Source organism: Drosophila kikkawai, chromosome 2R, assembly GCF_030179895.1.
Source record: "Drosophila kikkawai strain 14028-0561.14 chromosome 2R, DkikHiC1v2, whole genome shotgun sequence".
Lineage (NCBI taxonomy): Eukaryota > Metazoa > Arthropoda > Insecta > Diptera > Drosophilidae > Drosophila > Drosophila kikkawai.
In genome coordinates, this window is record NC_091729.1 from 16594876 (window position 1) to 16622846 (window position 27971).

The following is a 27971-nucleotide window of genomic DNA, read 5'->3' on the forward strand; positions in this document are numbered from 1 at the left end:
ATTTTCTTTATGCTTTAACATTTATATTCGATGACCACTCCAAGTAATATATTCCTGTGACTCTTTATGGAAATACTTGTCACAGGTTTTTTTTTTCCATTCAAGAGCCACTGAAAGTTTTCTCGTCATTTCAAAGGAAATACTTTAGCTACTTCAAGCGTAAAATTAAGTGAAAATTCGATGGAAAGTGGTTTCTATGCGTTTGTTAATTAGCAGTCAAAGGCCACTTAATTCTAGAGTTTGCGAATCACAAATTTAATTAGAGTTCTGGTTTAAAGGGAGAGGTATTCATATATTATTTATTGTCTCTCAGGTATAACCTGCTACAAATTGATATTTTAAATACCTCTGAACTTTAATTTCATATCCCATTTGCTGGCATTTCTGTGACAGCCACCGAATTGCGACATTTGCATAAATGCCTGGCCAAACAATAAAGCGAATTTCACATCAAATAACGTTCAATCACCTGCCGCCGCACACCTGAGCATCCCATCAGCCCTGGCTGCAGATGATGGCCTGGCCCCTAGGATCATGCGTCGCCCTCAATTTGCCGGCAGGAACACGGAATTAATAGTAACACATGTAGGAAAGGTGCGGCGCCCTCAGAAGTATGCCACTCGCACCCAAAAATGAATAATTCGGGGAGGTAGACATGCAAATGTCTGACAGCGGAGTAACAAATGTGAGTCTGTGATAAATTTCGTTGACATGCCAGAAACACAGAAAGTTCCTGCCAGTCGGGGGAGAAGGAACTGGAACTGGAACTGAAACTGGGAAGCTGAGGGCCCAGGTAATCACGACATTTCAAATTCCATGTGCAGCTCTATGTAGCTACGGCCTCCGCTCACCTCCGCTCTGCTGAATTCTGTGACAGTTGTGTGAATAAATTTTTTAATTTTATTATCGCACAGATGTATTACGGGCAATAACATTCAGGCAAAGCCCCCCCTGAAGTTATGGAATTTGCAGGGGCTGTTGTGAATGATCAATCAGATGACTTCTACTCTCGAATTTGGTATTCCAATTTCGTATTCGCAGCAGCAGCAGCACAGGGCCAATCTGGGCGAATTCAATGGGCTCCTCTAAGGGCTACGGCAATGGCTTCCCTTCAATTTCGACTCTGTTTGTCTGCGTGCTTAGATGGGATTATTAGAGGGCCCCGGGGGAGAAGCGCGTCAAACACATGAAATCAATTACATTTCTGTAATGTAGGCACAGCTGCCCGCTCTTTCTCCTTTTCTCCGGACCAGGAGACGCCTTTGTTTAGGGGTTCATTTGGCTTGGGCTTACAACGTCTTGTCTGCACTCGGGGAAAAAACAGGTTCAAGTTCAACACAAGGTTTTATTTATTTTCACTCTTGTCTTGAGCTGCCCAAAAATGTATATAAATAAATATTTTTAGGAATATTTTGGAGTCTAGGTGGGCACTTTTGCCAACCTTCTGCGGCAAGTAAGTTATTTTCCTGGCACTTAGTGGCTCTCTGGGTCCATTTGAAACGAAAACAGCCAACAAAACAAAATATTTAATTCCCAGAAAGCAGGCCAAGTTCAGAAGTTTTTCTTGGAGTGCTTCCTATTTTCTGAACATAGCCACCAAACTCAGACGGGGTGAAATCTCAGGTATTTGCGAGCTAATAAAGTTTGCCTTAAAGTATTTGGCATAAAACTTTGTCTGCGTGGGCCGGGCATATTTGTTTTAATATTAGTGGGTCCTAAGCATGCATGACATGCCTTCCATCTAGTCTATTCATATTTGCTTAGTTCAGCTGTCTGGCTCCGGCCCCCCTGCAGGAGGGTCCTTGCACGTGGAGGACTCTGAGCATTGGTAAGCAATTTCCCCGGCTCGTATCAATAATTTCCTAGGTTTTATTGTTATTTGTGAGTATTTTTATGTATTTGCCAAGCCGAGCCCTCCTCGCCTGGGGCGTACTGGAGGCCTCATTCCTTCCGCTCCTGGAATTGGAATTGGATTCTCTGGCGGAATAGTTAGCAGACCTGACCCTAATGGAGATGGCTTATTCGCCAGGACCGCTGGCGAATTAAATTCCATGTTAATGTCGCTGATAGTTTAATAAAAATTAAGTTCCGTAAGCCGATATATTAATCGAATTAATTGGCAACAAAAATAAACGCAACAATTGGATCCTCTTAAGTGTGAAAAGTACGTTTTTATTAATTAAATGCGCAAAGCAGCCGCAAGTAACCATAACAAATGGAATGATTAAAACTGAATTCAATTTTGTGTCGGTGGTCAGTGCAAATTAAATAACAATAAAATGCAATCAAATGCCTTTCAAGGCGGCAAAAATCAAATAACTGTACGCCGGAAATCAAACGGAGCCATTAAGTGAAATGTAGCGGAAGTTTCATATAAAAACGCAATTATCCTGAAACACACACAAAGGCTGGTGCCGGACTGATGACAGGAAATCAACAGGCGATGTCATGTGGCAATTTAGCAGCACATTGTTTTCTTCCACATGACAGACACAGAGGCAATACCCAAACCTCAAAAACCTCAGTCCGCCAGCTCAATCAAATGCCATGCAGGCCAGTGTAGATTCACTCACTCTTCCCAGGTCGAAATCAAACAGGAATCTGTTGAAAATTAATAGTTCCCTGCCACACCTTCCATCGTTGTTTCTCTGAAATTCTTTTGAAATATGAGAGCACTTTCGTACCTCTCTGCTGTAATTAAATTCGGCACGACAAATAACCGCATTAGGCTAAGTAAGTTAACTAAGTAACCGAAAACGGCCGTAAAGTGAAAATTTTCATAATTAATTTTTGGGTGCCAGAGTCCACCCTCTGGCATGTTTGGGCCCACTTTGTCTAGCCGTCGAAAGGCCCACACACACACAGGCAGAAACACCCGAGGTCTTGGCCACGCCCGGTGGCAATTGACCCGCTGCACAACGGTCTGTGAATTATTCAGTATACCCCATTATGGGAGAGCATACTTTGGGGTCCCGGGCGCTATAAAATTCGATTTGAATACTGACCAGTATGGAATTTGGTCATTTAGCTAATTGAATTCCGTTAGGTATTAATGAAAAGCAACCCATTTGGGGCAATGAGTTTCCGGTGATTATAATGCTATCGGTTTGTTTGTCATCGAAACGTGGGATTTGCATAATGATAGCTATTTCAAATGAAAGGAAATAAATATTTTTGGAAAACTATAGGTATTTCTTTGGAAAATAGTATTAATTAAACCATTTTTACTTTTATTTAGCAAATAAAGAATTATGGAATTATGGATGCTCAAAATTACTTTGGTTATTGGTAAAATTCTCTCAAAAAGTTTCCCAAAACTTGTTTAGTTTTTGTGGCATGCAATTTTCGACTTAAAACCAAAAGAAACCTGGCCACTGGTCATCGGTAAATCAAGTTGGTAAATCGTGGTTTTAGCAGCAGGCAAGAGACTCTACTTTACAATTTGACTGCAGCTGGCCAGGACAATGGCATTTTGGCCTTCGGATGGCTGCTGCCACGCTTATCACAGGGTTCACACTTCCCCATGGCTTGGCCCGATGCAGGAGTCAAACGACATCGTTTGCACAAATCTGTGCGCTGTGCACGCCGCTGTAAATAATCCTTGCCGTGTTTGCCTGCCACTTGGCAGGATGAGATCCTTATGGTAACTCTGTAAGCGTAAATAAGTTTACGTGTGTTTGTTGCTGGCCAACAGTCAATATCAGCAAGCTGCCAGCTGCCGCCTGCCAACGAGGCTATATTGCAGGATATTGGCTCAAAAATCGAAGCTGGCCTGGTCGACACAATACGTTGAAATGCACTCAGCCAACTGAGTATTTATTTGCCTGCGGATCGAATGTGTATATTTGCAAGGCTGTGTAATGCCTGGTGACACATTTCCTGAAAGGACATTACCAGTCAACACATCGTGCCACTTGTTAAATAAAATAAGAGGTAATTCTTTAATATACCCGTGAGTCTGCAATCAAAATGTGAGGTAAAAATACCTTTGAGAAAGAGAGACCTGCATTAGTTGCCGGTAGCAAGTCAAAGGCCATTTTACAGCACTCTAATTTCCATGAAAGCCCCCTAAATTGTCATACTTCTTTGTGTGCTTTTAATTATTGTTCCTTTGTTGGTTTGCCTCCTTTGTTTTCCAACCACACAGGCCGGATATGTTGAATAATAAACTTGTTACAAAGAATGCACTATGCTCTTTCCGCTCTTTAGCTGCGGCTGACAGCTTATGACATTTTTATGAGAGGCACAAGGGAAATTTCGCACTGCCTGCAACGTGGCTAAGACCTGACACAAACCGTTTTTGGTAGCAATTTAATTTATACAGCCCTCCCGCCCTCAAAGTTCCGTTTTCCATAAAACTGCCGACGAATAACCATTTACACGGGACTAAATGAAGGCGCACATGCACTCGGATCCCGACCATCTGTCCATAAATCACAAAGCAAATTGAAAATTTAGTGGCTTTCGACATGCAACAGGATGCAGCTCGGCAGGCACTGAAAATACAACCAAAAAAAGTTGGCCAGAAATGCAAATTGAAAACGGCAAACGGTGTTAACAGGGAGTTCAGTGACCACAGAAGCCTTGGGGCGTGACCCAACTGCAAGTTGCAATTAAAGTAAGTCGAGATAACGCTTTGCATAATATTATGTTAGCTTGCCGATGCAGTCCGAGATTGTGGCACTAACTTTTAAAGTTTGTGCTGTCCGGCCGCAGGGATGATGGGCAAACCAACTTTTAGTTTTAAGTATATAAAAGAAGAAAGGCAGAAAATGAGGACGCAGACCATAAAATGCCCGCAGTGAGTGAAAAGCCTTGCATACTTTGAGGCTTGGCAATTATTAATGTGAGGAAGAATGTTTGGGCAAGCCTCATACTTGTAAAACATTTTAGTTATCAAGAAAAACTTTCAGACTTTAAATCTTTAAGCTGCAACTTTCACAGCTTTGCCTGTCATATTGTTTTTCTTTCTAGTCTTACCAAGGTCGACTATGTGTGGAAAGTTAGCCAAATTAAAGTGCGAGAAGTTGCAGCGTTGCATGTTTCAAAATGGAGTAAAACTCAGAGTTTATGCCACAAGGCAGTGCCACATTTAAGGATATTCCCTCGCACTTTGTTCTTCCTCCTCAGAGATCCTTAGAGTTCCCGGCACATCATGAATATTCGAATAGGTTGTTCTGTAGTGAGAATGGCAGCACGTGGCCACTCACCATCCTCGTATTTTTACAGGTTTAACGCGAAATAAGACGGAATTAGGTGCGAGTGTTAACACCGAAAATAATATGCCAGCCAAGACGAGAGAGCAGAAATTGATGGCTGTACAGAAAATATAATTTACACAAACATACAAATACATATAGCACACACGTAAGTGTCGTATTTTTTTATGATATGCATATAATTTGACTTTTTAATGCCGTCGTCGGACGATTCCGAGACTCCTGTCAACTCGTAAATAATTAGAGCTCAAGTTGGAGTTTTCGGATTTCGGAGAAGGCGCGACGCCAACTGACAAGACACTTGAGATGTCAATGCATTTTTTATGCTCTTGCGTGTAAAATAAAATTAACTTTATTGCCGGTTTACGGGGCGTATGTGTAACTTTTTGATATCCCCGGCTGTAAAGTGTAAATTCAAGTTGAGTGCCAAGGCAAATGCTTGTAAATTTGTATAAATGCCTCCGCCCCCCTCCTAAAAGTTTAAAGAGAAGAGAAACTTGTCTGGGCAAATAACTTCTCCAATTTGTGTTGCCTGCCATTCAAACTATTAAGAAATCTCAAAGCTATTAGGGGAAATTAGGGTAAATCAACGAAAATAGCCGTTCGCACAAAGCGTTCTCTTTAAAGCCACTAAAATAAGATCCAGCAGGATGAGAGGTAGGCGAATATTACCTGGGTGTTTGCAAAATACATTCCCGGCGGCAGCTGTGTTTGCATTTGGCGAGCAAAAAACCAGCAGCAGCCCAGGCGGGCGCAAAAAGTTAATAATCCTCCATCCGCACCGTTGGCCGCCAAATACCGAACAAAAAACAGTCTGGGTGGCCGTTAACAATTAATGGAAATGCGCCAGGTGCTGCTGCCACTCAATTTGAATATACAATTTGAATGAAACATTTTGATTTCTCCATTCGCATGTGAAAATGGCCATCTAACTCGGGGAGGAGCGGTGCAAAAAATATGATTAAATCAAAGGTGAGATCAATAAAATCAAATTTTATGATGCGATTTTTGAGGTCATGGAAATTAATATCCCTCTGACGGTAAAACAAACTCTTGTTAATTAATATTTTACAAATTTATGCGGGAGCCCATCTTGGTGGGTTTTTTTTATTTCAATATTTAAGAATGCATTAAACTTAAGCGGCTTTAAAGTTTAACCCTTTAAATCGATATTCCCTCTGTGCTTGTGAATTACATATACTGTTTGCATATCGAGGAAAAAGTGCAACGTTCATGTTTTCTTTATTTTTCTTTGTGGGTTTTAATTAAAACTCATTTTCGCATTTGTGGGTTGTCGTTAAAAGTTACGTGCAAATGTAAGAGGATAAGCAAACGGTGAAGGCTGAAATTGGCATGTATATAATACATATTTGTGGTATTTGCAAGTGGGACGTGCCTTGGGACATTTATGCTCCACATCCTCCTTCACATTTACGGAAAATGAAAACTAAAACTGGCAATAAACGAAACGAAACGAAAATAAGCCAGGAAAAACATAACTGACAAGGAAAATGCTGAAAATCCATAGACAGAATTAATACAAAGTACGGGAAGTTGAGACTTCAAAGTGTCAGCTCGTGCATAAGTCCCTCGATTTTTCTTATTTCTTTTTCTCAGTATTTCAATAAGGCCCAAAGAGCCGCATGATATTTGCTATGAAAAGGATACATCAGGCAGATGAGAAGCTAAAAGCCAGACGCATAAATATCAATTCATCAAGAATAGACAACATTTTTAAGAGGTTGGTTTGAGGTTGGGATAGCAGATACATTTTTGGTCAGAAAATATATTTAATGATTAAGAAAAGCAGGTTTTACATGCTGCTTATTAATTTTAATTGCTTTTCTTGAAAGATTTCTTAAAATAAATACAGAAAAGCTTAGATTGGAGACTGTAAAAGTCTAAAATTGATTTGTATTTTATCGAAAAACTCCCAATATTGCAGCCTTAATTATATAATAATTTTATAAAATCTCTTAATCACTTGCAAGATATTATTTAATCTTATACTTTACACACATATCTGCCTGTAATAAGCCAAACCCTTAAGCTCATCAGATTGATATGGAGGAAAGATAATTCTGCACGCCAACACCAAATTCAGCCACTAAAGCAGCCATAAAACAGGCTTCATAAAGCACTCAAAACCGCATGAGAAGAAACCCTAGTAGACCGATTTCCATTCCCCCCCGGGGCCTTCGCCCTGCGCTTTTCACCGTTTTCCCCTCTGCTGCTGCTGTTATCAACAGTCAATAAATAAAATCTCATTAAGTCGAAGGCGCCGCGGGAGAGTGCCAAGAGTGGCAGAGAATGGAAATTCCCACCGCTGGCTATGGGAGTAAAATTATAAAATTTCCATTTTATTGACATTCGAAATTGACTGATATCGGCGATGCACGACTGCCGCCGTCGCTGCGGTTGAGTTTAAGTGTCTGAGAAGCGAGAACCTAAAGCGAATTTGCGGCCGGCTCGAACATGCGCCAGATCCATATACTGGAAAGTGCCGGAAAATACAGGAAGCGGGCGGGTAAGACAGAGAAAGCGTCGGGCCACGAGTCAATCAGGTTCGAACAAAAAATGGTTCAATAAAGTCAACACCCCTGGGAAAGCGGGGGCGTGGCATTGCCCACGGCCAGCTGGAGTTCAAACAAAAAGCGCCCCGAATATTCCTTGGCATCCAAATTACATTAACGCCGCCGCGCCCAAGCAGCAGGCATATCCTTCAGTGCAAATGAGTGAGTACGAGTCCTGCGTCTTGCGTCCTGGTCTCCGCCTGAGGAGTCCCAAGTGTCGATGGCTGATAACAGCCGGAAGCCAAGTACAGAAGCCTCCGCGGCGGCAACAGTGGCGAAAGCTCAAAAGACAAAGACTTTGGGGAAAACAATTTTCGCCAAAAAATTTATAAAAAATGAAATACAGAAAAACAAAAGCAAGAATAACCAAATTGGCTGAAGGGCAATTTTTTTCCCCTGAGTGGAGGTGTGTGTGCCTCGAAGGTAGGCGTGGCCGACTTGATGGGTGACACATAAATTTAGACATTTTGGCGGGGGGGGGCGAGGCACTGAAAAGGAAACTTTTGCCAATCAATAATTCAAATTGGGTGCTCGGAAAAACCAAACAAAAACAAAGAGCGTGAAGAGCTTGGAAATAAAAAAGGAAAACTCACAACAATCGCGTTAATTTGCATTGCCCAGACAAGTGAGTTGGAAGAACTTTTATTTATGTTTCGCATTCGAAAGAATATGTCACACAATTATTATTAACTGCGAAATGCAAACAAATGAACTGCTGTTACTAGGAAAAAATTTAAAAAACATTTGACCAATGCTTTGAATAAAAATGACAACAAGTTGTAAAGTTTATATTGTTCTTATAAACATAACATAAACAACTGTGACATTTTTTATTGCCTGTTTACCAAATAACTTTGCTTTTAAAAGGCATGTTTTTTATAAACAATTTCCTTTTTTGTAAGGCAACACCAAAAATATATGTAAATAAAAGCTAACAATGCAAAAACATTTGCATTGATATGCAGAAATGTGTAAAACCAACAATTAAAAACCGATTCATTGGCCGTTAAGCGTTTTTTCCATGCTTTAAACTGCAGTCAATGAACTAAAACCAATGGATTTATACAAAATATTTATTTAAAGTGCTTGATTTTATCAACAAACTATGGCAAATAAAGGCGAATTGGCTGTGATCCTTTTTCTAATTCATAGTTCAAATGCCATAAATCATGTAAAGAGATTGTAGTTTTTGCAAAGCGACGCCTGTGACTTTTAGGCGATGTCCTGGCAGATTATGATTTATTGCTTTGGAAGGTTGGGGCTTTAAAGCACTTTTTCCGAACAAAGGAAACTCTTTTGTGTGGTCCTCTCGCTCTGTGTACGATGGACGGGGAAAACAATTTGTTCCTGACCTTTCAAATGCGTTTTATTTAAATATTTAAGAAGCTTTCTACTGACGAATTTTGCCTTAAATAATAGAGGTCCACTTCAATTTCAAGCTGGCGACCGAAAGGAACACATTTGTGACTTATACACATGGGTATATACACATATATACCTTATATATCGGGGCAAGCACGTGTCTGTGTCTGTTGTCCAAGTTTGAGACAACAAACAGGCAAACAGAATTCAGGGGGGATTTCCAGTGTGGAGCTCCCTCGACATCATAATATAAAAATCAACATCAAAGGCAGCGAATGGAAAGCAAAGCAACGGCAAGCTTAACTTGTCGCCCATAAAACAAATTGGCATTTTTATTATTATGACAAACAGTCAGGATGTCACACAGTCAACCCATCCAGTGTGAGCATGAGCGAGAAAAGCCGGGAAAAACGAGGAGAAGCGCTTATCTTTTGAAAGCAGCTAAAGCAGCTTTTGATTACGCCGAACTTGGCCAGGACATGGAGCCAACTCTCGGCTCTAATAAAAATGGCAACAATGTTACGCATAAGCAAGAACGCCTTGTTTTTCGGTTGTTTTTAATGAGTTAACAGCGGAAGCAAAGACTCACATCAGGATTTGTGGCTTTTCCGAGTCCGGTTTGGGGACTACTAGAACCCGCCGCCAGGCAGTATGTTGCAGCGAAATGCCATTTTGATGGTGTCGGCAAATGCCATTTTGATTTTCCGACTTTTACGACAACCCCAAGCCAGGCCAGACGCATCGTTGTGTTGACCAGAGACTTTCGAGAGCGTTGAATTTAGTACATCGTAAAAGGGTTTTTCCCGGCCGGGCACGCTCCCTCAAGTTTTCATTCAAGTTTTTTGATGAGCAATTAGTTGGCCGTAGTTTGTAAGCCAAAAGGAGTAAATAAAATGAATTTAAACTCTTCGTAAGCCACTTTGGGGAAAGGGTTTTAAATAAGTCCAGAGAACAAATACAAATTAAAGGCTTAATTCAGAGAATTACAGCTTAAAAAGAGTAAATAAAAATACTTTTAATCATACTTCAATAACAATAATTCCTTTTTTATCGAAACAAAATAATGCACATTTCATTAATAAGCTTAAACTTACTTAAATTCAGTTAACCATGAGTTAATATGTATCCTTTACTATTTATTAAAATACAATTTAAATAAAAGGACAATAAATAAATAAAATCATGTTGAGCTCCCAGGACCCTCAACATAATTGTAAATAAATCTGAGCCCGACAGGGAAATATGTTTTGCATGCCAACAACATAATTCCCTCATTTTTCTTCTCCTTTCCTTTATCCTTCAGGAGATCTCCCTTTTTATTTATAAGCCTCTTCAAGGGCTTCCTGGCGGCCAGCAGGAAGAAGGACCGAAAAAACTATGCAAAATTATTTGCTAAGCCAAGGCTGACAAGCCATTTTGTCTCCCCGCTCTCTATGGGGGCAGGGGAAGGGGTATTCCTGGTGCCTCGGGCACAGCAATTGAGTTTCTAATTGTCCGCGTTGATGGCGCATAATTTGCCAGCTCATAAATAAAAATGTTTGGGATGGCAGGACGAGAACAAGTTCGCCTGGACCCCCGGAGATGTCATCCTTGGGCCCCGCGTTAAATGTAAAATTTATTGGCCATCCTGCTGGCCGCCTGGCAAGTAAGCCTTTTAAAGGCTTTAAGGGTCCCCGGGAACGGTGAGGATTTTAAGGCCTTAATCGGCTTGCCATGCTAAACACGAAACACGCTTTTTGTCTATGGAAAATTCAATGTATTGGAATTAATAAAACGAAGAGAAAAGGTCCCGGGCCAAATCTGGGCTCGACCTTGAGCCGCGCTCCCCGAGCTTGGCGGCCAATTTTGAAAAACATATATTTTCCTCCTCGCCGGTTAGCAGCTTTTTCCGCTTTTAATAGCTCGTCGTCGGACGGGCCCATAAAAATCCCACGAAAAAAGCCCGTAACGCTGCAAAAATATTTTTATTTCTATTTTTACGATGGACCAGAGATAGCAGGAAACGCATAAGCAAAAAAGTAAAAACAAAAATAAATGAGCAAACGAAAAGATTGAAGTCCTCGCGTTTCATGATTTTTGCCAGCAGCTGCAAATAGTGGCTGTCTGAAAAACAATAATGACCGCACCACAAGAGCCCCTTAGACAAAGGATTCCGGCTGGGGAGGATTCAGCTGTTTTTAAGCACAGTTAATGCCCCGAGTTTTGTATAATTGGCGAGATGGCAGAGCAGGACCAGCACGAGCAGCAGGACCCTTTCACCTCGGGCTGAGCCGCTGCTGACTGCGTGCTCGGTTCAAAGGACACCCCGGAAAAGGGTCGCCATTTTCGATATTATTGTCAGAATTGTGTCAAAATTCTTTAAGCACATTAAATTGTTGCGCAAAAAGGGTCCCAGGGACCCAAACCTAAAAAACTGGACTTTGTTCAAACAAACATTCCAGAAAAGGATTTCGCCAGCGCCGAAGTGAGAGCTTAAAAACCGTCGGGTCATATTTGACGGGGATTTTTCCTTTCTTTCCATGCAAAATTAAATTGTTTTATCAAAATGAATAATGCAAACAGAGTATCCCAGCACAACGAAGGACATTTCTCGGTATACAGCAAGTTTCTTATTTTTCGCAGGCATATTTGAGCTGCTAAACTAACTGAAAAATACATTTTTAATAATAACAAACGAATAAAACATATATTATTTTACTAGCAAATGAAAAACATGCTGCACAGTTATACCAAAAATAAAATCCGTACATTTTCAGCTGCCCAAAAGTTAGCCAAAAAGTCTCTAAAACATATTCGGTGCCCGAGCATTTCCGGAATGCAAACGGCAAAACAAAAACTCAGTGGTAAAAACGGAAAACGACAGCAGTTTTCAAGCCATTTGACAGGCCATTTTAATATGAAACCAATAGGGGCAAGGGAATTGCCACTGGCAAGTTAGCCGGAGGGAAAAGCGAGCGGGAAAAGCGGAAAAACAGGCACTGGCACAACAGCTGCATGGGCGTTCAGGCTGCGTAAATTTTGATTATGCCGAGTGGAAGCCAGAAAAAAGGGTCAAATGTGTCGCACGTTGCTGGCTTTTTGTTGTGTTGTGCTTTCCGCCCTCCAAACCTCCGTGTCCATGTCCCAAATTGTACTTTACGGCTTAAATACGCCGCACGGCTGCCAATAAAGGACCAAGCCCGCAGGATGCGGGTGGGGGAGGCGACAAGGTCGCACCAGCCTCCGCCCGAGCATGAATTTACTTTTAATTAAAGCCGAAACCCTAAAAGTAAGCCAAACGGGAGTAAAAACTCTTAAATTTCCGTTCCTGCTTCGATGGATTTTGATCGTCCTAATTACGACCACGCCGAAACAGAGGTCCTCCCTCTTCCCCTCCCCCCCCACTTTGTTGCCAACTTTAGTGCTTGTGTTTTTCGATTTTCGCTTTTGCTTTCAATTGCTTCCGTTTCTGACTGCTTTATTGGAGAAAAACAATTGCAACTGGGGGAAAATCACTACTGGAAAAAAGAGTTTTGTGCAATGGAGCTGGTTAACACAGCTTGTTTGGTAGGGCATTAAAAATAAGTGCAACCCGACAGTAATGGTCTTAGAAGTGGGGCTTCTCTTGAAGTGAAAGAATACTTAAAAGCAAGCGATTAGGTTGTCGAATTGTACTTATTTACAGACTCTCAAAAACATCTAAGAAACCTAGACTTCAGTGCAAATTTTCCTTCAATTATAGACCAAAAAACCCAACTAGTTAACTGAAACCGCAAAACCGTTTTTCTTTGCGGTTGTCAAATGTGGCTTACTCTTCGGCTCTTGGCAAGCCTTTTTCTATTCCCATTTGAGAGCATACTCTGCGGCTAGCAAAAAAGAGTTAAAAATAACAAGGCAAGCTGCCTAGCCGTTTGAAAGCCAATTAATTTACCACTCTGTCGCACTTGACACGCTCCTTAGACCGCAGCTCCTCCCTAGCCCAAGCCCTAGCCCAATCCCCCAGCTCTAACCCTCTAGCCCATACATATTCAATTAGGCGCCGGCGCAGACGTCACTAAATATGCATAATCATGGCACGTGGGGAGACGTGAGCATAAATGCCGTTTTAGCCAGAAGAAAAGTGAAAAGCTTGTGGCAAAAAGGGCGCAAAACGCTGGCCGGGGAGGCGGTCCAAGTAGTGGTAGTAGTATTACTTGTCGGTGGATTCGGTTAGCTTTCGTGGCTAATGGCGTCGGGCGAAAGTGCAAGCCAAGCAGACGCCATAAACGTGGCCCTCGAGTGCCAATTAAAGTGGTCGAGAGGCGGGCCAGGAAGCCTCCCAGCTTCCACTTGTGCCAGAGATGATCCGAGTGGCCTGGCATTCGGCCTGATAGCTGCGATATCTCAAGCACTGAGATGGCCACTCACTTAGAAACCCTCAGCTCCTTGATTGGCCCCGCCATCGGTTTCAGGTACTCAACACTTGGAGGAACCCGTCAAGTTTTAAGCAAAAAATAAAATATATAAGAAAAAGTTTCAGGGGATAAGGATTTCTTGAGGAAAATTCTAAGGCTTTATAATAATAATTGTAGCAAATATTTCTTAAATTTCCTTATAACTTTCAAAAACCTTCCTCACTTTGAAACCTTTTAATATTTTATTCGAAATAAAATCTCCCATTGCCAACTTTTACTGTATTTTCCATTCCTAATTCTTGAAAAACCCTTCAATCGCCTGTTGGAAACTTAAATTATTTCCTAGCATCTACATGCACTTCATACATCAACTAGCCGAGAGGGAAAGTTTCCGCTAAGAGGGCTCAGTTGGGACTGAGAAAAGTTTGACTTGTCACGGTGCCATCTCTGGTTACTAGGCAATCTGCCCTGATGTTTTGCTCGTCCTGCGCTGTCTAGTCCAGGATGTTCATGCTTTACGCATAACGGGGCTTAATTATTTTCGCTCCTGTCATCAGGAGTGTCTGCGTACACGTGTAGACCGCAGAGCATTTGAGATAAATTACCACTACATGGCCGGGATTCGGGCGAGGAGGTGGTCTAATGACTGGCATTTGATAATACACATGTTTCCGGCCTGGCTGTGCCTCCAGGCAGGTGTAGCGTTGGGCACTGTAATTGCCAAAAAATAAAGCCGCTCACCGGCACATAGGCACAGCAAACTGTAATTAAGTTATTATCTGAGTGGGACCTAGTTTCTGGCAGCTGGCTGATTGCGTGTCAGCATCACATTCACCGAAAACCAGGCTCCTGGCCGGCTGGCTGGCTGTCAATTGGGGAAGATCCTAGAGATTCGCTAGGCTCCACATCGTAGGGCCAGCTGGGGCTGTGTGCACCTAATGATCACATGAAACATTAAAGACTTGACGCCGGCCTAATGGCTTTAAAAGCAATTCCTTGCTCCAACTTTTAATTTGATTACACGCCGCAGACACGCACTGAGCACTGAAAACACGGAGCCAGAGCCCAGCCCCTCAAACTTGTCGCCGGCAGACGTGCGTGGGTTAGCCAAGAAGTTCGGATATGCAACATGACAGGCCTCAACTTTGTCAGCTGCCCACCCATGCGCACACACAGCCGCACACCAGCACACCAGCACACCAGCACACCCGCACATACTTCCGCAAATAGGCAGGATAAACAGTGTTGACGGAAATAGATCACAAGGAATGTCCATCAACCATGGAAAGTGGCTTGAGTTCTTTGTGTTGAAAGCTAAAATCTATAATATTTGGAGAGCTAAAAATAGAAAATAATTTTTTATATATATAAGATATATTTTAAAATAGTTTTTCTATATAAAAACAACCCACAAACTGCTGACAAACTCTTCTAACTTCCCCTTAGTTTTCCTCACAGGAAACCCAAAAAACAAATGCACATTGTGACAAGTATCTCTGTAATTTATAGCCTTTTTCGCTTACGACCTTGGCAAGCTAAACTAGCCAAAAACCTAGTTAAATTGTCACCACTGACAGCTACATAAGCACTAGCTCATGTAGTGGAGGGAGCAAGCCGAAAAGCCAGAAATTTATGGGCTGCGTAAATATAAATTTCAATTTTTTCCCCCACGTCCGCACTGCCGCTGCTGCCTCTCTCCTGCGTGCTTTGACCTGGGCCACCTTTCCGGGCGCCAGTACCTTTTTCCCTGCTCTATTTTCCGTGCTGGGTTTGGGGTTGGGTTGGGGTCGCTGAGCCGGCAGCTTATGCCTGTAGTTTCGGCATAAATATTGCCCGTACATGTGTTCCGAGATGAGGAGGAGAGCCATTCTCGGAACTCTCGAAACGGTCCAGACAGCCGGGCACTTAGGCAGCCACTCAGGAGCAGGAGCTCCTCCACTTTCATATGCCACATTTTCGGCCATATTTCTTCCTTTGGTTACTATTATTTGTGCTTATGAGCTGTGCCTAAATGCCTGGCTGTTGCTTGGTTTCTGGACAAACCGAATTCCTTTATTCTATGGACATTGAGTATACGCCCCGTGGTCTGGCAATATTAATCGTAAATGCACAGGAAATAAAAGGGAAGTCGATAACAATTTGACATTTGCTGTCAAACGGAAGTATACACATAGAGTTTCTTATTGGCAAAATAAATACATTATTATCAAATTTAAAAGCCTCAATCTCATCTCAACCCCTTTTATCAAATATTAAAATTTAATAAAATTAAATCATCTTTTCTATGAAAGCCACCCCTTACCGTTTGTCAGTTACCAGGGCTTGCGACTGCAGAGAACTTTTATGACAAGCCTATGTGTGTGCAGTAGACCGAGAGGAATTCGGGACATAGCTTATGCACATTCACATGAGGTAATGCGATATCCTTCAGAGGAAGGCCTTCGCCCCAGGGGAACTGCGAGTCCAGACTCAAATCCCATTGCGGTTGAATGGTTTTTTCATATATTTAAATTGAGAAAATATGATTAACATAATTTCATTTACCATTCGCAACGATTTAATATCAATATCTGGGTTGCCATACAAATAAACCGCAAGTAATATCATCAGAGAAATTACTTTTTGTGTGTCTGAAACTAAAACCAAAGTTTGGTTAATTGTACTTCTTTACTTTGCATGTAAACTCAGGCTTAAATTAAAAATTTCTCGCCTCCCAGCTGCTCTGACTTTCTGGTGTAGTTGGTATGCTTTGAGTTAGTTTTTCTTTGTGGGGGAAACACTTCCTGGCACTCCTTTAAGCTGCCAGAACAGGAGTTTGCTCTCAGGACCAATTTGCTGGGTCGAGATGAGCAGGATCCCCCGCTGCAATTGCCGGAGTTGCCAATCAATTTCAATCTGGGAACCTGGGAAGACAACAAGGAATCTGGAGGCGAACAGCGAACTGCTGACGCACCGAAGACAAAGAACAAGGACAAGGACAAGGACAGGACTGGGGCAGGGCCGTGCCCCAGCGAAGACGAAAGACGAACGACAAGGTTTGCTAGCTGACAGGCAACGAGGCAAAATGTTAATGGCAGGCAAATGTGTGGAAATGTCGCATAAATCAAAAGAGCAGCGCCGACTGGTGCGGCTTTCCTTTGGCCTCACAGCCCATTGAGCACATGATATTGTGAATTACAGTGGCCCCTCTTACACCTCCCCTCTACACACACACACACACATACTCACTCGCACAACACACAACAAAAAACCGTGTGTGCCTGTACAGACTTCTGTTTGTGCGGAGCGTGACTTGCATAACGTCTTGGCGAGTAACGCAAATTGAAAAAATCCATTGCCTACTTACTGCGTGTGTGCCATTGCCTGACCATCAGAGACGTGGTTATGGCCGGCAAATAATTTAATACGAGAGTTTTCGCCATCACCCCGACCATGGCCTTTTGCGAGGGCTTTTCAGCGGGAATGCTCTGGCTCATGGTGGCTCTCTATGGTCGCAGAATTTAAAATTCTGTGCGTGTGCCGGGGCTGAATTAATTATCACGGTATGTGCCCGGAAATAAACTATTTTCCAAGTGAAAAGGTCGGCTGCATATGCATGAGAATGCTGTAAAGCAATTAATATTTTTCAAAACAAATTTCCACTGCCTTTGAGGGAAAAGTAAATTAACTCTTGGTGAAAGGGAGTTACAAAATGCATTTAAAGTTTTAGTTTTTAAACTCGCTAGTGACCTTTTAGCTATGATATATATGTATAAAGCTCTTAATTTATGTTTTCTTATGATTTAATATTTATATCCTCTGTAAGTTCCTGTTCTGTTGTAATACTTTTCTTTCCACAAAACAGTTTTGTTAGTTTTGTTGACTTCTAGCTTAAAAATTCCCTGGTTCTGGCTGTCGGAAATTCAGTTTTCCGTCAACTTGGTTTCCTTTTCAGCAAAGAAACAATGGCTTTTGTTTTGAATTACAGCAGTTGACATGGCCTTTATTTATATTTATGCTTTTTTTTTGCAACGAAAGTATGTAAATCTGTAAATCTAAGACAATAAACGGTTCGCTTTTATCCCGTTTTCCCAGGAATTTTCTACAAGTGCAATAGCTGAGGTCCACTCTGGGGTGAGCCCAAACGAACGCATTCGTCAGAAGCCGCTGCGGACTGGGTTGTTGATTTTAGCGGCAAAATAATAATCCATACGCCCCGTGTGCCGCTGCCAAAATGTATGCTAACAAATGCAAACACAGCGCCGAGCAGGAAAGAGACAAAGGCCCCGAAAAAATGGCGTGTGCTGTCTTTGGTCCCTTCCGTTCTCTCCTTTCGTCCTACCTTCTCCATTCAGCTTTCTTCCTTCTCCGAATCGGGTGGCAAAAGCGCAAAGTCATGACAAACAAAAATAAATGCTGCCCGTGTGCGCTTGTATTTGCACTCCTTCGACAAGGATGTGTGTATGTGTGTGCGTGTGTGATGCTTGTTTGCTCCTCTAAGCCCAGCCCCACCCACCGTGCGCATTTCCCCCTCGCATTTCTTACAAAAAGATCATTATTGCCGCTCGTCCTGCCCGTCCTTACGTTGTTACACGGTATGTGCGGAGTCTATTGTTTGGCATTTTCGAGCACGCTTAGCGCTCTCTATTTATTCCTCTTTTTTTTTTTTGTCTGCCGCTCACGGTAATCCTGCGGAACCACGGAAAATGCGCATGTGGAGGCCACAGAGCTAAGCACTAAATATTTTATGGCCCACACTATGTTGTGCAGGCACCATGTAAATATATCGTAGTCAAACATATGTACCCACCGCACGCGGTCATAAGTATATAAAACATAACGGAAAATGAAAATGAAAATGAGAATGAAAATGAGTTGTCGGCCATTGAAATGGCTTACTTACACAACGTAGGAAAATGAAATAAAAGCTGCAGGAAAATTAGCATCTCAAGTTGATTAACTTTTAGCTTTAACTTTAACTTTAACAAAATGGGAAAGAAAACACCATTAAATCTTATCTAAATACAATTAAAATTAAAACGCTGACCACTTGTCCACGTCGCCATAAAAAAAACAGAAACTTTTGCACTGTTGGCAAAACTTCCGCGTCGTAAAAAAGTCATAAAAAGTCCACGGGGGCGAAGGGCGATGGGGGAAAAAAAATAATTGCATAATTAGCGGTACGTATCTGGCGGAAGACTTGGCAAATAAGTTGTGACAGCTGAAAGCAAAACTCGAACAAATTGCTTTTGCGAACGTAAAATCCAGAAACGAAACTATTTTTTCGAAATATATCATCCCCGCCTGAGGGTATTACCTTTCACTTGTCGAGTGCGCCTGTCAAATCGGGGTTTAATCAAAAAAAGTTTCAAGCCGCCGAAACTTTTGTTTTTCGCCCGGAAAATACACTATCAGCACGCATCAAAGGCAACTAGTTCCGACAGGCCGGAATAGTTTATTGTGAATGGAAATGGCCATGATTTTAATGTATCCTTAAGCAGGCCAGCTTTTGTTTAATTTTATAAATTGCTTGTTTTTATCTATTAGTTCCCAAATGGGGAAAACTTTAAGGACATTCTTTATGATTATCATCGGCGGCATCCTTTCAAACTCTGTCTGCTCCAGTTGCAGCGAAACTTTCCTGCTACCTTTTTTTGGGGCATTGTAGCAAATTCCCTTTCGCCGCACAACTTTTGCAGTTGCTTAACTTTACGCGCGAGTTAAAGTTTAACACAGTTGCGCCATTTCCACTTCCACTTCCACTTCCGCTTCCGGTGGCAATGCAGTCCGGGTTCTGCAAAACATTTGGCACAGATCCACCACTGGCGCCCAGCCAGCTGCGGCATTTCCATTTGATTTTCTAATTATTTTACTCATGAGAATTAATGGCGTGTCTGGCTGCACGGCGGGGGTGGCAACAGGTGAGCCAGGTAAGGCGAAGAGCCAAAGTGTAAATACGTCCACTTTTATTGCTGCGTCGGGTCATAAATAAATTAATAGAAAAGCACGGTCCGAGTCGTGACCAGACGGTTGCTTGCTCATTAGGAGGCATTAATTTGTTTTAATTATAACGCATACGCCCCGTCGAACCCTTGCATAGTCTTCATCTTCTTCCATTTCCAACAAAGCGAATTCAATTTCCCTGAATTTGTTTGCCAATTAGTTCCGTTCTGGGCCAACTGTCACAGCAACCGCTGGCGATCTTTGCTTATTAGTTGCAAAAAATAAATAAATTACAAGTCAACTGCAGGAGAGTCTCCTTGCTTTCGCAGCTCTTTGATTTTTCGCTAGATAATTAATGATGGAAAACATTAAAATGCAATTACAAAGTTGGCTTGAAACTGTCAACAAGGGAAACGAGCCAAACTATCAAAGTACAAAACAAATGCTGCATTTTGGGGGAAACTGCAGAGCCAACACAAACTAAGCTGACACTAAAACTACATAAAGAGCCGTAATTTGTGGACTGGGAATTGCTGAAGACTCACATATTAATTGCCGTATTTTGTAATTAAACAAAGGTTCGCCCGAAATCCAGCAGACAGTGGCCGAAAATTTGTCAACAGCCGCCCTAGGGAAAGGCAGCCAGGCGGGCAGACACGAGCAAACCACATCAGGACAAAGCCGGCCAGGGCATTCATCACGGCTACGTGACCAGGACCTAGCTTCGGGCGGCAAGGAGCCCCCAAAACTATCATTAAAAGCCACCAGGCCCGGGGGAATTGCCTGACAGAGACTTTGGCAATTATCACTGTGCCCCCCACCATGACATTTTTCTAATACTTTGGTTCAAGGGGGTGACAGCACTGGAAAACTGGCACTGGTGAATGAACATTAAATTACAAAATGTCAGCCAGCCCGGCAGGGAAATTGAATATCCTGTGTCGACACACATACAGGTGTGTTCATATTGTATGTAAAATTTTTGGTCCGCCATTCCAGAGTTGATCTCGTCAGTCGAGTTCCCTCTTATCTGCCAAACGGCCTGCCGGCAGTCTGTGATTTTTGCATAATTTTCCAATTACACCTAAATGCTGCTAATTGCCTTGGCCTGCCAGCAAAGTTTATCAGAACACCTGGGCCGCACACACGGCGTATGTGTAATAATTTGTTCGAATTACTCTCTCCCTTTGGAGAGACTGGGATAAATGTAACGAAATGTAACCAAAAATACATAAAATGGCAGGCTTAAATTCTCGACCGTCTACGTACTTTGCCTAACAACAAGACAACATTTCACTTTCCGGACGGCTCGCTTTAATTAAAATGCCTCACTTTCAGATTTTGGCCATCAAACTTTTCCTATTTCAGACCTAAATACGAATTGCTGTACAAAAATTCCAACAACTTGTAATTAAAGGTAACAGAAACGAAAAAAAAACAAACCGAAAAATGTAGCTGAAAGCAAACTTTCCCGCAACTTCTCTGTACTCTGATTTATTTCCCAGAGTCCAGCCCCCAAAAAATTTACTTTTTCCCCCGAAAAATTATTTTGAAGTTATATTAATTAATATTTGTTTGGTCCTTTTTTAGCCAGAAGCCGACACAACCGACAGAAAAATGGAAAAGGTTAACCAAGGCCTGCACAGAGACTCTCTCTGTGTGTTTATATTTTGATAATGAAATTAGTTTCGGCTCTCGGCAGGATTTATCTTTTCGTCCTGGCGAGACGTCTCCAGATTTATTAAGCGGCGTCAGTAGCAACTTAATTAATTAGGGGTCAAGGCGAGTGGCTTACACTAAATAAGTAATAAGCTTCTACGGCCGTATTTTCTGATTGTCTGCCAGATTCTATTTTTGCCTTTGTTTCTGGTAGACTTTTAATTTGCTGTGACGTTTTTATCGAGAAATTGTAATAAACTTCAAAGAAAGTTGAGCTGTTGTGATGATAATTCTTTTGTTTGTCATTTAAAATTTTGTTTTTCGTTCAGTTATTGCATTTATTTTCATTTCAAGTCATTGCTTTTGTGATATTCTGTTGTTTTTCGTGATGAATTTTAGTTTAGCAAACATTTTATGAGTGCTCTTTGTGTATTTTTCAAACAAAAACTTTTTATTTTATGAACGTTTTGTTTGTGTTCTCGTTCACTTTGTTTAATATTTAATTGAAGAGATTTAATAAACGTGGCCTTAATATGATTTTGAATTTGAATTTAAGAATGTAAACTATTCGTAATTTTATTCTTTGTCTTATTAGTCACTTTAAATATATTTTAATTTATTAAATTTATGTATTTTTCATATTTTTCTTATCTTGTTTATACATCCTTTATTGAAGCCATCTCTCTTAGTTATTTCTTACCACACACTTTCGCACATTCACTTTTAACTAAAAAATACTTTTCATTTCCTTAAAATTCAGTTATTAAATTGTTTAACTTAAATAAATTCACTACACTTTTTATAGACTTCACTTTAGCATCTCGCGTTGCCAGTTAATAATGATATGATTTCAGATATTAAACAATGATTGGCTGCCGCGAACGTCTGCATTGTTGAAGGACCGGCGTGCAACTGAAAGGTCCTCTGATAGCAGCAGCAAATGGGCAGGAGACATGTTCTAAATTCAGAATACAAGAGGGGTTGTGCTAAAAATATTCGTAGGACAGTTCCATCGGCTTTCGTGGCAGCCCTCGTCTCGCTTCGGGTTTTGCCACTCGCCTTTTAGAGGCCACTGGGTTAGTAGAATTTATGAATGGAACAAACACTTGTTAGCATGCGACTGGGGAAAGGACTCGAAGTGTTATACCAGCCGAGTGTCCTGATGTTATACAAGGAGGGGCGCTGTGGGGCCGTGGCCTGTGGGCGTCAGGAGTCCGCGAACAATACCCATACATTCCAACTGCTCGCCGACAACTATTGCCTTTTCATGGAATCACTGCGCTGACCGCCTTGTTTGCCTTCCGCGTCATTGTGTGTGCGTGGAGCTCCATGAAATTTCAGCAAATTGATTCTTGTGCAAAGTCCAGTCGACTGGCATGCGATGTCAGGCTGGGCACAATTGCATAAAACATAAATTTGATAGCAGGAAAAGAACAACAGAAATGTAGTATTGATCGCGAACTAAATTCCACAGTAATTGAAGAAATTGTTATTTTTTTAACTGAAACTCGAGGACCTCTGCTGCAATATTGTAATATAAGCTCCTTGTTAAAATCATTTTTAATGCATAGTACTTTCTGTTGAGGAGTATTACCTCCTTTGTTGGATGTTTCAAGGGAAAAGTAGGAAAGGTTTTTGTTGAATTTCTTAGAATTTGCCAGGCACAATTATTTGTTTCTCAGGAGAGAATGTCAAAACTTTAAAAGGAGTTTAGTCTCGTATTTCATTTTATGTTTAAAATGTTACTACTTTTAGTTGAAAGAATTCAGAACTAGCTAGAGTTATAATTTCTACAATTTCAACAGCAATTAAATTTGTTTATTTCAAATGTTATTTTTGCACTGCCAAGGTAATTAACAACATTATTTATAATTATAAAATACAAGACCACTCTTAACTTTTATTTTTTGTTATGACTGTTTTATATATGTTGTGTCAACTTTTGTTTTGTTTCAGTTTAGACATTTTCGGCTACTGCTTAATGGACTGTAAAGATAACGAACCCATTAATTGCCAATCATTAAGCAAAGTTCTTAATATATATAATAGTAGAACTAACTATTTTTAGTTCAAAAGTAAAGACCAAACGATGAGGTTCTTGTTCATATACCTGTGGCTGCTTTATCCAAAGGTATTACACTCATATATACTTATATTTTCTATTCATTATTTAAGAATCAATTTGTTTCAGGTTTATTTAAGCGACATTATAGCCAAAACTACAAAAATTGAGTGCAAAACCAATGATAAATTCGTTGAAGGCACCAAATGCTACGTCCAAGCCTTGAGTTGGGATAAGTCCCTTGGCCAAATGGATTGTTTTCTCAAGGAGCCCTTAAGAAACCCAATTGTAAGTTGCAAAATTGTTCAAATTCTAACTCTAATATATATATTATTTTGCAGTTAAATCTTCAATTTATGAAAAGAGATAAATTCAAAAAGTATCAACCATTTTTGGCCAACTTTTCAGTCTCTGTCTGCGATGTTATATCTAAAAACAAAGTCGTGCCTTATGGCTCTGGTTTGTGGGAAACCTTAAGAAAATATACAAATGCCAATCATACCTGTCCATTTTCTGTAAATATAAACACAAAACTTTTAAATGTAATATATAAGAGTCTTGTCTCTTGCAGGGCCATCTTTTCGCTCGGAACATTACCATAGACGCTATATACATTCCAGCAGCTATCCCCAATGGCGCATTTTTGACCATTTTTAATTTTATCGAATCCTTTCCGAAAGGCTATAAGGAAAGCTATGGCATTGTAAATTGGTACTTTGAAATTATGCAGAAAAAGGAGAAGAATACCAAGACCAAAAAGGGAGGCTGAACTACCTTATATTTTTAAATAAATTTAATAAAAGGTAAAGACATACAAATATTAATAATATTCAAGGACAAAGCAGCTTCGCAGTAACCTAAAAAAGAAAAACTTGGAAGCAACTGACAAATGAAAATGAAAACCTTGTAACGCAACCAGCTTGCTCTAAGCCAACTTGAAACAGATTGTCTAGAAATTGTTTTGGCCTTCCAGAATTCATACATATATGTATGACCAAACTTTTGGTCTCGGATGTAGGCCATTGAAAACCGTTGACAAAGTGCACTTGTTACCACAGTTTGCAGCCAAAAGTCAAGTCAGGGGAACACACACAAAACCTCTAGGCGAACGGGCAGGTAGAGGTGGCTTCCTCTGAGGCCTCCACTTGCCGCAGGACAATCGACGAAAAAGCAGCAGGAGCAAAGCCAAGGATAGACAACAATAAATAGCTTAAGTCGAGGCTTCAAAGGAGCTGGAAAAAGCCAGTTACATCGCAACAATATGGTACACGCTGACAGACGGACATTGTAAACGATGGGAGGATATAGCTGCATCCCAGCCCGCTTGTCTGCTTATTGTGGCTGGCAGGACACTCGTATCCTAGCCCCCCAGCTATCACAATGCCAGCATCTAACATTTCAGCACATAGAAGAGCTGCCGGGACCAGTTTATTAGTGAAAGTCCTTGCCTAATAAAACTGGAAGGCCTTGCAACCGCAAAGGCCAGATCCTTGATTGGAAGACTCGAATTACAATTCTGAGAAGGTAATAGCTAAAAGATTTTGTGGAAATATGATGCATGTTCAAAATATCATAGCTCAAACACAAGGCTGATATAATTAGCCAATTAAAGCAGCGAATTCGGTCTTTAAATGGGTTTGAAATAATACTTAGCCATGGATTTTTACGGCTATTTCGTATTGAACAATCTGTATTTCTGCAACTTTAATTAGAGTTTCACATAGTTACATCACAGATTTTTCCCTAAACTTAAAACATTTAAGTAGCTCAAGAAAGTCATATAGAATTCTACAAATAACCCCTTATTTTATACAATGTAATTCCCAAAAAGTAACATAATAAAAATCTAAAAGCTAGGGATATATATCCCGCAAAAACACAAACATTTGCGGTAACTAGCCAGCCACTGAAAATATTATGCTTAGCCGCCCACAGACACAGCAATTATCCCCATCAGAATTCGGGTAAAAAGTCAACCGATGTGGGAATGAATATAATGCCCTGCTTAGCCAGCTTAAAGGCATCCAAATTAAACACAAGGGCACAAGAAACTAGACAAAGCACGCCAGAAATCCTTGGTTAAAAGTCAAAACACAGAAGCACACACATACACGCACATCCATCCATACACATATGTGCAAAAGTCCTGGAGGAAGTCGGAAAGGGAAAGCAAAAAGAAATCAGGAGACAGACAAAAACGACGGAAAACAAAAAGAAGGAAAAGCATCGAAATCGGCTGAGGAAAAACTTTCAGGCAAACAGGCAGCGGCAGCGGCAACATGTCAACCGAGGAAGGCAAAAAGCTTCGCAGGGTTTTGCCACACAGGAAACGGCTGAAGGGCAGTGCGTGGAACGGAGTCCTGGCAGAAAAGGATAATGCGCGGCATTCGGAACGCATAAGCGGCAAATTCCATTAAGTGGCAACAACACGGCCGGCAGATTGGGGGCTTTCCATCGAATTAAAACGATGTGAGGAGCGCGGCCAGGGTTGACACAGCGCCCCATCTTCATGGGAGATAAATTTTTTTATGCTCTCCCCCGCCACATTTTTGATGGGAACGCATGGATGCGTAGTGGCGAGGATCCGCCGGCATAAAAGCGGCGAGCGTTGTGTGCGCGGACTTTGAGCGAATAAAAATTCAATTTACAAGTAACTGGGTCACTCCGCTAAAGATTCTGAGCTGCCATTCCAAGTCTCCCGCCACTGATGATGACCACTGAGCAGCGTGGGTCGTAAAGAACCTTAAGGACAGCATAAACAATTTATATGCTGAGTGGCCTTCAAATGGTTTAATGCTGACGGCCAGGATTGGTTATCGTAAACCCCGAAATAGAAGTGATATCTGCGTTTTATAGACGCCTTCGAAAATTCATGCCAGGATTTTCTTTTGTCCCAAAAATGTGCCGAAATTCGAACTTGGAATGTCTTAGCCAGGACACCGACCCAGGCTAAAGCTCTAGAACTGTTATACCAGCCAGGATAAGAATGGATTCCACAAGTCTGTTAACCCAAGAACATCTGGATTTCAACAGAAGGGGACTTCCCCAATAATAATGGTAATGCTCTGGCGATTTTTGCGTCAGTTTTGGCTAATTGCAATCACAAATCTTGAGACAGGAAAGCGTATAGCAAGACCAACAAAAGGCCAATCAGGTCGCTGATATACCGAAAAAGGAACTCGAGAGGCAAACAAACTGTGTAGACATAGCAGAACCTACTAATTATAACTAAGTTGCCATTAATTCCGAATAAAAATATATAAATAAATATAATTTATCACGTTTATGGGCTTTGCTGGTTGCTTACATAAAGTCATGACCTTACTACACAGCTAAATGAATTTGCCATATGTTATTTTAATTGGACAAATGCATAACACTTTTAATATATTTAATCCTTTTTGTACATTTTTGTATATCTATTTTTCACGTTCATATGTACATACATTTTTAGTAAAATATAATCAAAGACAGTAAAGTTTGTTTCCATGTTTCAATTGTAATATATGCGCGTTACGCATCTTACATCTCACATTGTCTTGCCTCCCCACGAAATGCGCCCCAGAAGTTGTGTGCCAAACTCAGTTTTGTCTCCGAAAATGTCAATATCAATACGGAAAGGAATGAATGGGCGGCTTCTGGTAAACAAAAATGACTTTACTTTCATGGGGTTCGGCTGCGGATGCTGCAACAATTGGATTGAAATGAACTTAAACATGGAATTTGCGTGTTTGTTGGCTAGCGATTTGCATACAGACTAAAAATAACATCGATTCAATCGCTTTGCCATCGCAGATGAAAGCGGGAGCAGTTACAATGACGGAGACACAGAGTCCTCAGTGCTTGTTAGACGTAATAATGCTAATGATACATCCACGTGCATGCATAAATCACGAATTGTATACGCTGAGAGGCTTGTGTACCTCAAATTGTCTGCAATTTCCCCTGGAAATGGTTTTTAATAACGAAGGAAATGCATTACATAGAATTGCCACCGCACTATAATAAACTAAGAGCTATTGAATTTCTAGTGAAATATTTCTAGATGAATATTGATGCACTCTGGTTTATTTATTCAGGCAGAATGCCTCAATTTGCTTTAAAAATTTACTAAATATTTTATTTATATCGTTTTTTCAGTAATTCATTTGCATTTCGCACTCGTTTCGGACATTTCTTCACTCGATTTGTAATTGTTTTTTGCCATTTATTTTCCATGCTGCAGTTTTTCCTTTTAGATATAAATGTTTTTTGTTTTAAAACTATAACCAAATTTTTTTCTTAAAGTCACACAAAAACAAATTGGTTTACTGAGTTTTTACACATGGCAACATGCCGCAATGTTTAAGCAATATTTCATTGAGTTTTTCAACGAATATACACAATGGCAATTTAAAATGTGAAGTTCTGAGCCGACCGACCACTGAATAAATCAACAGATTCCCCACTCAGTCAAAGTAAACACTCTGATGTGTTAGTAGGAAATCAAAAAATATATAATGCAATAAATAAATATGCTTTCGGGATTACTCCCAATGTGAGCCGCATTTATTAACCCATACAGAAAACAAAAAGAACCTTCGGCCGGATTTATGACCTGCCACACAAACCCAAATAAGAAATGTAATTTAAATAAAAAGAATGCGGCAAATGAAAAATGCTTTAAGTGGCAAAGTAACAAATGGCCACGAAAAGTTTTAAAACATTCTCCTCGAGGTTAATTTGTCATAGGAAAATCATAGCCCTGAATTATTTGAGCTCATTCATCTTTAAAAGTTTACTCAGAGCTAGAGGCTATTTT

General features: G+C 40.9%; 1 protein-coding gene across 1 annotated transcript in view; it reads right to left on the bottom strand.

The window, feature by feature from the left end:
* Positions 1 to 27971, bottom strand: part of mtt (mangetout) — a 47786-nt gene that overhangs the window by 18562 nt on the left and 1253 nt on the right. The window lies entirely within an intron of this gene.